The 12,513-nt window shown below is 46.7% G+C and overlaps 1 long non-coding RNA gene across 1 annotated transcript; it reads right to left on the minus strand.

Moving 5' to 3' along the window:
• Positions 1-1,049: 1,049 nt before the first annotated feature.
• LOC308572847 lies at positions 1,050-1,947 on the minus strand. The gene is made up of 2 exons (XR_014001893.1): positions 1,678-1,947; positions 1,050-1,617 (listed from the first exon to the last, which is right to left on the minus strand). It is a non-coding gene; the product is annotated as an uncharacterized lncRNA (long non-coding RNA).
• Positions 1,948-12,513: the final 10,566 nt, after the last annotated feature.

Below are 12,513 nucleotides of genomic sequence, written 5' to 3' on the forward strand. Positions count from 1 at the left end.
GGAGAGATTGCAATTCTTTTGTGTCAACAAGAGAATGTGAGTTGGGGGCGGGGGCGGGCGGTCTCTTTTTTCTAGAAGCCCTGCTTTTGGTGTATGAAAAATTGGAACTAATGAAGCTTTTTCCATCATGTATATAAATGGTGAGGAAAACTTCATCTGTCTGAACTTAATGTGAAGGAATACTCCATGCTCAAGGCCCTGAAATCAAGATATACTATGTCCACAACATCCCCCTGATCCACCAAGCTTGTACAACAAAAGAAATGAGATTTGTCTGGCATGACTTGTCTTTGAGAAACCCATTCTGGGTCTTAGGAATCACAGCATCATTTTCTAAGTGCTCACAGACCTGCTAGGCTGCTGTTGTGCCACTCTTGGGACAAGGCGGGTTTGGGAGGGTGAGGGCTGCCCCCTATCTTGGGTTGGAGGAATTGGGAAGCAGGCTGCTCCTTCTCTTGGTGTGAGGAGGGTTTGGAGGCTGCTCTTTCTATCTGGGGTGACACGAGTGCTGCTTCTTCTGTGTGGGGGGGGTGTTCCTGGGGGAAGCTGCCCCCTTCTCTCATGGCGGGGGGACCTGGGAAGGGGAGGGAGTCGGAAGGAGCTGCCTGGCCTCAGGGTCTTCCAGGCACACTCTGGGGTGAAAGGGAGAGAAAAAGAGAGAGCCACTCCATTCATTCATGAAATTATTTCTGCGCTGCTTTGTCTCTCTCACACACATTCATTCTTGGAAGCTGTTTACAGCAATCCAAGCCATAGAAGGATTAAAGACAGGCATGCATTAACCCTTTGTGGAGGGCTGTGTTATGAATATAATGTAGGGGGAGAAGTGCATGCTTACAAGTATACAGAAGCACACAAGCAGCCCCATACCCCGAAAGAAAGTGCTACAGAAAAATGGCAGTTGCCCTTTGCATTTTAAACTCCCTTAGGAAACAGCATCTTCTCTAGGAAAAACAGTGTAAGTAGCAGGCCAGGCTCTGCAAAACACTTGTCCACACCTCAGCCATCAAACAGCAGGGGGCAAAGCAGAGACGCACACCTTGTGGAAGTTGTTATTATGAAATGTATTTATTAAAGGTATATACTGCCCTTAATCCACAGATCACAGGGCGTTGACCACATAAAAATGCAACATAAAAGCACAAAATACATGAGAACAGCAAGAACAAAAAATAAACCAATAACCCACCCCCATATAATAATGTTATTAAGGCCTATAAACTCTCTTTTATGAATAAAAACACTATAAATGTTCAAATAAAATGTTTTTATAACAAAATACCTAAAGAAGGTTATCTACCCATAAATATAAGACTATGCGAACATATAGGACTTGTGTCTCTACTGTGGAGGCCGGGGACGTATGGCAGCCACATGACCGTCAAAGATGGGGTCTTGCTGTAACAAGAGAGTCCACTGCTAGCCGATTTTGACATCTTCAGCCAACAGCTCCAAGTCATGTACATGGAGCCCGTGAGGACCCAGAATGCCAACCGCCTGATCAGGGAGCTGAAACAGGGGAGTCACTTGTTGGGGAAGTATGCCAGTGAATTTCAGCTGCTGGCACAGGAATTGGCCTGGAATCAGGCAGCTCTAGTGGACCAGTTTCAAGAAGGGCTTTCAGACCCGGTTCTAAATGAACTAGCCCACACAGAGTGCACAGCAGACCTGCAAAACCTCTTCGGCCACTGACTGCGAGCAGCATGTACGCACCATGCTGCAGAGATTACAAGAGCACTGCTTGTTCACCAAGCTCCCTGAGTGCGAGCTTGACAAGCCCACCGCCGACTTCCTGGGCAATCGCATTTCGGCCGATGGCATGATGGAGGGTGGCAAGGTGGAGACTATTTTGTCCTGGCAGCCTCCCCATAACCCCAAGAAGGTGCAGCACCTGCTGGGATATGCGAACTACTATTCTTCGTTCACCCTGCACTTCGCTCAGGTACCTCTACCACCCTCAGCACTTCGCTCAGTACCTCTACCACCCTCCTTTGGAAAAAGGCTGTGTTTGTCTGGGACGGTGCAGCTCAGAAGGCATTAGACGCCTTGAAGGCTGTGTTTGCTTCTCAGCCCATCCTTCAGCAACCAGACCTGGCACTGCTGTTTGTGGTGGAAAGTGATGCATTGGATGCTGCGGTAGGGGTGCTGCTACTGCAGGCCGACCCACAGCCTTCAACGTTCTACCCCTGTGGGTACTACTCCCAAAAACTTCAACCGGCAGAGCGGAATTATGGCATTTGAGACAAGGAACTATTGGCTGTTGAAGTGGCCTTTGAGATGTGGCATCATTTGTTAGAGGGGGCCAGTTATCCAGTTGAAGTTCGGACAGACCGTTGGAACCTAGAACATCTCCAGTCAGCCAAGAAGCTGAATCAGCGCCAGATCCGATGGTCCCAGTTCTTTGATTTCAAAGTCATCTCTATTCCCAGCAGCCAGAACCAGTGGGCTGATGCTCTGCTCATATTCCGCTGCTGGTTGCATATTTAGATGCCTACTTGAACTCCAGGCAAACGGGGATTAAAGGTGCTGGAAACAAATTGTCATAGTCAACTTCTGAATGCCACATCTTCAGACCAGAGCACTTGAGCTTCGCCGAAGAGCCACGTCAGACTCGGAAGAATATTCATCAGTTGCTGATCTCAACAAATGGAGAAGGAGATGGTTTGGGAGGCCTCTGAGGTGTATCTCTCCCATCATTCCTCGTCTATCTCCTGTAAAAAGGGGACCCAGAGGGGAGGGGTTAGGGACCTCTGAAAAGGAGGGCAGCCATCGCAAGGGCGTGTGTCCGTCCCCATCACCCAGCGGAGGAGCACTGGCATAGCAACCCCTGCTGGTGCCTGGGGCCAGTGGCGTAGCGTAGGTTGTCAGCACCCGGGGCAAGGCAAGTAATTTGCGCCCCCTAACCCGTGGATTTGCGCCCCCTAACCCATGGATTTGCGCCCCCTAACCCTGACCCCCAGATTTTGCGCCCGGTGCGGCTGCCCCCCCCCTGCACCCCCCACGCTACGCCACTGCCTGGGGCGGGTTACCCTTGGGAGGGAGAAGGACCCACTTCCCAGCCGATCTCCCAGGCACTCTCCCTCCCCATGCTTTACAAAAGTGAAGATCCCCCTGGACTCCCTTGCCTAATATTTATGAGGGAGACCTGAGGTACGAGCCAGAGAAAGACCCTCCTCACCATGAATGGCATCCTGCTGGAGGACCTCCTCGTATTAAAAGACTTCCTCCAGCTCCGAGGGGAGGGAGGGGTCCGGCTTGGCTCCCCAGCTGAGACTCTGGCTGTTCTGTGGAAGAAGGGAGAAGCAAAGATCTGTTAGACTGTAACAATAAAGTGATGACTAAAATGCATAAGATGTTATTGGAACGGGAAACAAAGGATGAACAAGTGAAATCTTCAACGATACTTTGGACAATAGATATTGGTCACAACACAGAAATGGAAGCATGAGAACGATTGTGGAATACGGATATAAAATTTACAACTTGCTATGGTATAAGAGAAAATTATATGAAAAATGTTATATACCGGTAGATGGTATTTAACACCTACTAGACTGGCAAAAACGTATGAATCAAAAGTGAGTAAGTGTTGGAAGTGTAAAGAGAAAGAAGGTTCGTTTTTTCCACATGTGGTGGTCTTGTAATAAGGTCAAAGCTTACTGGGAAATGATATATAATGAATTGAAAAGATGTTTAAGATAACATTTGTAAGAAAACCAAAAGCTTTTCTCTTGGGAATTACAGGATCAGAACTACCTAAACAGTATAGTGATGTATTTATATATGCAGTTACAGCTGCAAGAATGTTATTTGCCAAAAAATGGAAAGAAGTAGATGTCCCAACGAAAGAAGAATGGATAGTAAAACTAATGGATTATGCAGAAATGGCAAAGCTTACCGGAAGAATAAGAAACTAAAGAATAAGAAGAATAAAACACTAAACTTTTTATAATGGAATGGAAATGGTTTATTCAATATTTACAAATAAACTGTAAACAGATTAAGACATTGGCGGGATTATTGCAAAAACCTACAGTTTCAAAAATATTTATGAGAATAGATGATTAAAAGAATGAGTTAAGATAATTTGGAGTATGCAGAAAATGTGAAAATAAATATAAGGAACCACAGAAAGAAGGAAGTCGAGGTTCGAAATGTTAGAATTATAGTTGAACTACAGTGGTGCCCCGCAAGACGAATGCCTCGCAAGACGAAAAACCCGCTAGACGAAAGGGTTTTGCGGTTTTTGAGTCGTTCCGCAAGACGAATTTCCCTATGGGCTTGCTTCGCAAGACGAAACATCTTGCGAGTTATTGTGAGTTTGTTTCCTTTTTCTTAAAGCTGCTAAGCCGTTAATAGCCGCTAAGCCGCTAAGAGCCACTAAGCCGCTAATAGCCGTGCTTCGCAAGACGAAAAAACCGCAAGACGAAGAGACTCGCGGAACATTAATTTCGTCTTTCAAGGCACCACTGTACTGTTGTAATATAAATGAAAATTATAAATAAAATTTTAAAAACCACACGTAACTAACTCTGTGCCAAGTCACTACAACTTTTTAAAGAGACAAAAGGCGCTCCCAGTTACTTCTTATTTTGCAAAGAGTGCAGAGCTGATCCCCAGGGCTGCTCTCCTGCAGATGACTAACAAGGTCCTCTGCTCCACTTTCCACATTGGACAGTGAGTGGCTCATTCTGGCTACTCCTGATCAGAGCCAGGATAAACCCCTGGCCAGTCACCCAGTGTTACGATGCTAAATTACCCTGATGTTTTCTCCATCAAGCCTCCCCAAACCTGGTTCCCTCCAGATGTTTCTATGGGACTCCAACTGTTGCAATTCTATTGCAATTTGGATGGTGACAAAAAAGGAAACTCAGAAAATTCATCAGAAAACTCCCTGGGAAAATTGCTGGCTCATGTAACACAGAATGGGAGTTAGAAAGGTCAAATAACCAAGGAGCATCTTTAAAAACTAGGCATGTGGTGGGGGCACAAATCTTCAGGATGCCTCCCCATGACTTTACCTTCTACGCCACCAGTGGCACATTATGAAAAAGATCTTCAGAGCCAGAAAGACCACAAAAGGCTTTCAAGACCACAAAAGAAGGATCGCTCCTTTATGGGCTGCTAACTGATCCAACTGGCTTTCAACTGACCTAGGGATCCTTTTAAACAACTCACCTGGCTTCCTAGGAAACAAAACATTCCGCAGGATTCTACAGCTGGTTGTGAGGTCAGAGCCTGGCCAAGGACTGGAGCCAATGGGCTCTGGGCTCCAGGAACGCTCTCTCTGCCAGGCCCATGGCACCACTGGGCAACTTCAGGAAGCTGCCAAGCATCTGGCCCAGCCCTGCATTTATCCCCAAGCAGAAGGCTCAGGCAGCTGGATCTAGGCTCTCCTTAAGAGTTTCCCCAAACCCTCCCAGCTTTGCATCCCTCTGGATAATTGATAAAATAAGGCAGGTCAGGACTGTGGTCCAGTTTCTGGAACCTCCTTAAAACTCACCTGTTTCCCCAGGTGTTGGCTAGCTAGTGGTCTATCATTTGGTCACAGTGTATTTTAAGTTCCAGTGGGCTGAATCTTCTTAATTTTTTTGTGTGGGGTGGGTTTCATTGTATTATGGAACCACCTTCTCTCTTTGTCTGTGTGCTCACCCACATTTGCCACCTCTAGGCATCTTTTTAAAACATGTTTGTGCACCTAGAGGCCTCTTTTGGTGCTTTATTACATGAAAACTCCATCTTTTCTCTGAGAAACTCAAAGTGGTATACAAGATGCAATTTGTCTCTCCAAATTATCCTCACAATAACCCTGTGAGGTAGGCTAGGCTGAGAGCCCAAAACCTGGTCCAATGTCACCCAGGGAGCTTGATAGCCAGGGGGGCCTTGAACCCTGGACACCTGGATCCTTGTCCGGTCTGGACACCACAGTATATTAACAACTTGGATGGTTTTAAAGGAGGATCAGACAATGAAGGAGAAGGCAAACAATGGCTACTAGCCATGGTTGCAATACTTTGCCTTCATAATCGCAATTAGTAACACTTTGGAACATGGCCAGCCCAAGACATTTTGGCACCTGATGTGAACCGTTAATTGGCATCCTGCATCCCAATTCATGGGGGAAGAAATTTGGCTTCATCTGAAAAATGTACAAAACCAGACTTTTAAACACAACACTGTAGTCCCCACACAATGACGCTCACAAAAATCAAGTTGTAGTGTTTTGTGCCCTCTGGAACATGAGTTTACCTGCTTTTAGCACCTTGTTTACCGGGCTTTGAGAAGGTGCCCCCTCAGCTCAGCGCCCAGTTCCTGCACATCTCTTGCACAGGCCTAAATCCACCCCTGCAATGAGGAAGAATGAGTAAATAAGGTGGTTCTTTCTCTGAATTCTCAGCCTATGTACGATGAATGCTCACACCCAGATCTGATTCTGAGCTGAAGAGAAGGGAACAGAGGAGCTGCAACCTGGTTCTGTGTTGGAAAGCAAATGGGGTTTCAAGAAATGGCAGAGTGAAGGGTCTTCTGACTTCATGATCCGCTACGCCAGGGATAGGGAAACTCTGGGCCTCTCCACCTGACTCCATTCTGGGCAACCTTTTGGAGACCACAAACCATTAGATAGCAGTGACTGAGGCAAATGATTAATGAATGTAAATTTGACCTTTGTACATTAGGCTAGTTTTCACCCACACTCACAAAGCCCTGTCTATCCAGACCCCCCAAGTGTCCCTATTTTCTAGGGACAGTCCCTGATTTACAGAAGCCATCCTGGTTTCTGATTTGATCCTAAAATGCCCCACTTTTCTTTTGGATGTCCCTATTTTGATTGAGGGATATGGGTGGCACTGTGGGTTAAACCACAGAGCCTAGGACTTGCCGATCAGAAGGTCGCGGTTTGAATCCCTGCAACGGGGTGAGCTCCTGTTGCTTGGTCCCAGCTCCTGCCAACCTAGCAGTTTGAAAGCACGTCAAAGTGCAAGTAGATAAATAGGTACCGCTCCAGCGGGAAGGTAAACGGCTTAGTCATGCTGGCCACATGACCCGGAAGCTGTACGCCGGCTCCCTCGGCCACTAAAGCGAGATGAGCGCCGCAACCCCAGAGTTGGCCACGACTGGACCTAATGGTCGGGGCTCCCTTTACCTCTACCTTATTTTGATTGGAGAAATGTTGGAGGGTCTGACTATGCCCCGTCCAGACAAGTGAGATGCATCCCTGGTGGACACTTTCCAACCACCAGGGAGAAACAGCTGGGGGAGAAGGAGGGCCAGTGAGTGGTGTGGTTCTGAGGAAAGGAGCTGTGGCCTGGGAAGAGTTCTGAGGGCCAGAGAGAGGGAGGCCTGGGGGGCTGTGTCTGGCCTGAGGTTCTCCACTCCTGTTCTGGATGGAGGGAACTCTTTGGGAACCAAGGCTTTGCCATCCTCCCAGCAGAGAAATGTGTCCAGCATGTCCTTGGCAAAAACACAAGCAGCCTGTAGTTTGAGACTGGTGCAGGCTGAGGATCAGAAAGCGTAGCTGGAGCTGGTAAGAGTTTGTGGCTGCCTGCTGTCAGAGGCGCATTTAGGGAAGCACAGCCAGTTCTGTTGCACTGGGTGCGAAGCCTTGGGGGTGCCACTGGGGGCTTTGCAACTGTGATTTAGGATGGATCAGAAGAGGTGGAGTGATACCAAAAGTATGTGTTGCAAGGGCACCACTGAAATTTGAGACTCCAAGGTCTGCCACTAAAAAGGGGTTGTGGCTCAGGGGCAGGAATAAGGTTCACTTCCAGGCATCTCCAGGCAGGAATGGGAATGTCCCCAGTTAATGTAGACAATACTGAGCTTGACGGATCAAAGAGTCAGACTCAGTTTGAGGCAGCTTTTGATGTTCCTGTGACTGTTTGTAAATAAATACAACTTTTGTAAAATGTCAGAAGGCTCCAGTAACCTCATTCCAAAGGAAACCAAGCCAGGCGAGCATTGCCCCCCTGAAATTTATGCACTTGGAGATTTAGGACTCGTGTAACCATAGCATATTTCTGTTTTAGAAATTAGACATGTGGGCAAACCTTAAATGGTAGATCTGGAGATTCCCTTGCCCCCGGTAAGAAGCTCAAGCTCATTATCTCCCGTGCACACCACCCACTTGCTGGGAGTTGGACTAGATGACCCTCGTGGTCCCTTCCAACTCTGCAATTTGATGATTCTGCAGAGGCACTCATTCCTTTGCCCCATTTGTTGATCTGCTTGCCCAGGCACATCACAAAGCCAGCCAAGGTTACCAAGCAGCAAATCAATACTTCCTGTGGAGTAGCCATAAAAATATTAGAGTGCTTAAGTGCTGAAATATCAAAGTCCTTAATAAAAATGCAACAAGGCACCAACAAGAATCTTAATGAGGTATCAGTCCACTGGAGAACATCTAAAACTCTAGAGCGATTATGCAGATTTCGGGGTGTGTTCCCCCCACCCTATTAGCCAGTGCACAAATGAGAGCTTCAGAAAGGATTGTGCAATAAACAAACAAATGAATAAATATTCTTTAAAATATGCTGCAGATTGAATGTGGAGCTATTTATTTATATTTTATTTATCATATTCATAGTCCACCTTTTCTTCCAAAGAGCTCGAGAGGAATGTTAGGCATCTGAAGGCAGCCACCTGTATTGGGAAGTTTTTAATATCTGACATCCTATTATGTTTTTATATATGCTGGAAGCACACAGAGTGGCTGGGAAAACCCAGCCAGATGGGTGGGGTATAAATAATAAAATTATTATTATGATGCTGTTAGGCAGTGACTACCCAATGTCACCCAATGAGCTTCAGTAGCCAAGTGGGGATTTGAACCCTGGTCTCCCAGGTCCTAGTCCAACACTCTAACCACTACACCACACTGGCTCTCAGTGTGGCACCACCCAGAAATAGCCGTGAAGTGTTGGTAGGTTTGTGGTGAGGAGGAGCCCTGAACTTTGCAGAAGTACAAAAAAATATTTAGGAGGCAGGAAATCATGCAGTGCTGACTGCCTTTTTTGTGGGGGGAGTGGGGGGACGACGACAGAAAACCAGAGAGCCAGGGAATAGAATGGAACCCTGAATAAGTTTACTTGGTACGGCAACATCATCATCACCATTTTTTAAAAATTATTATTATTATTATTATTGTCAGGGGTTCAGGAGCAGAGGCGAGGGCAAGGGAGGAAACAGAGAGCGAGGGGGAGGAGGCAGAAGAAAAGATGAGTGATGACGACGACCCGAGATCTCCGAGTCTTTCCAGTGAATCAGAAGATTCACAGAAAGGAGCACCAGTGGCCAGAGCAAGGGGGGAGCCTAGGGGGACACCCCAGGAAGAAGGGTCCAGAGGGGGCTCAGAGGGGAGCAGTTGGAAATCGGGACCAGCGTCACCAACAGAGAGCAGGGGAGAAGAAGGGCGCCAGGTATCGAGCGCTGGCAGCTCGCAACAGGAGGGAGGGCACGAGTCAGGAGTGGCCACACCTCCATCGGAGAGCGAAGAAACGGTCAGGAGGAAAGTGGAAGGTTGGGCGCGCGCGCCAAGTTCAAATGCACAGGAAGGTGGCGCAGTAAGCAGCCCGGAAAGGGAGCCAGGTCCTAAAGCCCGGCGCAAGGAGACAGGAGGGTCCGGGGGGTCAGCGTCAGAAGAATCCCGGAAGGAAGAGACCACGGGGGGCAGAGGGACCCAGAGAAGAACGGTCAGGCGGAAAAGGTGGAGTAAGGCTAGGTTAGTAAGCTGGTGCACAGGGGGCGGAGACTCAGACGGAGCTTCGCCGGTCTAACCCTTAAGATGTAGAGTTGCGCGCAGCAGCTTGAGAATGGAAACTGTAACTCAATAAAGACTTTTACAAGTGACCGCTGGCTAGCGTGATCCTCTGTGAGCTAGGATCTGGAAGCAGCTCTGACAATTATTATTATTATTATTATTATTATTATTATTATTATTATTATTATTATTATTTCCTTTAGGAATTACTTCCCACAAGACATCCCAAAGCAGCTGACAATATAATAACTTGGGATTGTATCCAATGGTAGTCTTACTCAAAACAGACCCATTGAAGGTTCATTAATTTCAATGGGTCTACTCTTAGCAGAACTAGCATTGGATACAACCGATACATAAAAAAGTTCCGTATACAAATACAATATAAACACCTAATTTTCAAAAATCAGTTTAAAACAGCAACAACACATGCATAAAAATCCATTCAAATGCTAGGCAGATACCACATGGGATAACATTTTTAGAAGGCTTATTTTTCAACAAGAGGAAACTCTCCAGCGGACGTCAGAAAGGCAAGGGAGAAGGAGCCTGTCTGACATACAGTAAGACAGGGCTATGGCTGCTGGAAACGTTTTTTACATGGTAGGGCTGCAGTTTTAAACCTGGTGGTTTTCGTCACGATAGGGCTTGTGCAACACTTAATTTAGGGGAAAGTGCCATGACACATGTGCTAAGGGGAGATGATCACGTAAGGAAAGATTGGGGAAATGGAACAAAGTGTTGTCTGAATGCAGCCCCAGTGCACAATGGATGTCCTGATGGGATGATGTGTGGGAATGTTGAGGATAATAGGAGAGGATATATTAATATTATCCTTCCTCACGCTAGTGAGCTTGTAGCAGAGCACATTCCCATGTACATAGAAGGAAGCTAGTTGATTGGATTCCTCAGAATCACTTGAGTTAAGCAACCCATTCTGGTTTGCCCAGATTGGATTTGTTCCTGGTAAATCCCCCTTTGTTCCCTTTTAAAACAATAGCGACACAGAAATCTTCTTTTAAAGTAATGATAAGCTTTACTCACATTCAGTCCACAGTGTGGTCCTGAAGGCAGGCTTTAGCTTGAAGTTACAGATACAGTGGTGCCTTGCAAGACGAAAAGAATCCGTTCTGTGATTCTCTTCGTCTAGCGGTTTTTTCGTCTTGCAAAGCAAGCCCATTGACGGATTAGCGGATTAGCGCTATTAGCGGCTTTTAGCGGCTTATCAGCTTATCGGATCAGCTGATAAGCGGCTTAGCGGCTTAGAAAAAGGGGGGGAAGGGGGGAAAAAACCCCGCAGGAACTCGCAAGACATTTTCGTCTTGTGAAGCAAGCCCATAGGAGATTCGTTTTGCGAAGCACCTCCAAAACGGAAAACTCTTTCGTCTAGCGAGTTTTCCGTCTTGCGAGGCATTCGTCTTGCGGGGCACCACTGTACAGAGCAAAGTGTGGGTTCATCCTCTTGTGAGGAATGAGCCCATGTGCTGCTGGCTGAGAGCAAAAAAGCATCAAGACAGTACAAGAGGAAGAGCATCAAGAGAGAGATGGCTGTGTGACCAGGCCCAGACAGGGGGGGGGGCATATGGGACACTTGGCCCGGGCCCCCTACTCCAAAGGGGGCATCGGTCAGCATATTCACAATCCTTTTGTCTTGATATGCAGATACGGTTCAAGCCTTGAAATAAAATTATTTGTCAGCATAACGTTTGTGGAAATTATTTATATACTAGCTTATTTATAAGGCTTCAGTTATCCCCAGGATAAAAAAAGGGGGGGGACATTATCTACCTGGCCCAGGCAGGCCTCTGCCTGGCCCTGTGTGTGACCAGCCCTTTAATGGCGTCTCACAGGGTCACGCCTATCAGATTCACCAGCCCCACTGAAGAGGCTCCTCATGAGGCCAGAGGAACATCGCCCGGCTGTGGGGTGTGAAGGCCATCCCCTGCAAGGCCCTTTCCACCTGGCCTAGGGGGCTGGACCCACACTCACCAGCCCTACTACGTTAAATATGTATTGTGTAGTTGACCTCCTTTGTAATGTTTTATTTTGAAATCTTTTAAGATAATATTTTATTTTTGTGTTATGTTGCTTTGACCGTATACTCTGTATTTGACTTTCTTCAGATTGTCTTATGTTTTATTGATTTCATATGCTGTAAACCACTTTATGATTCTTCTTAAAACTATAAAGCGGTATAGAAATTAAATTAAATCTATCTATCTGGTCACATACAGGGGGAGGATGCTCCAGAGCCAGGCATGTCTAAAGTCTGTTTTGGGGGTATAATCTGGCCCGCCGGTTGGTTTAATCTGACCCTTGTGGCAGTTTATTTCCTGGGGTAAAATCCTCAACAACTTCAATCCTAAAAAAAAGCTTGACAACTTCAGTCCTAAAAATAACTTCAGTTGGCCCTTCGGTCAGCCCTCATGGCCCTTTACTTCATCAGATCTGACCCTCTTTGAAAAAAGTTTGGACACCACTGCGAGACCAGGTGTGACAAGAAGTCCTCCTGGCTGGAGCAACATTCCCCTGTGTGTCCACTCTGGGCAAACAGGAAATGTTGTATTTGACAGCTTTTGTAATGTTACATTCCACATGATGAAACAGACAGGATGGCCTTTCCTGCAGAACGCTGTGATAACAGAGATGATCTTTTACGCATTCTGGCTCCAAACTGTACTGGAACAATAACACCTTTATGCAGCACTGTAAATGTGAAATCTTATTTTTTTTTTTTCCTAGTGAGAGTTGATATA

This window comes from Podarcis bocagei (assembly GCF_964188305.1).
Source record: "Podarcis bocagei genome assembly, chromosome: 14".
Classification (NCBI taxonomy): domain Eukaryota; kingdom Metazoa; phylum Chordata; class Lepidosauria; order Squamata; family Lacertidae; genus Podarcis; species Podarcis bocagei.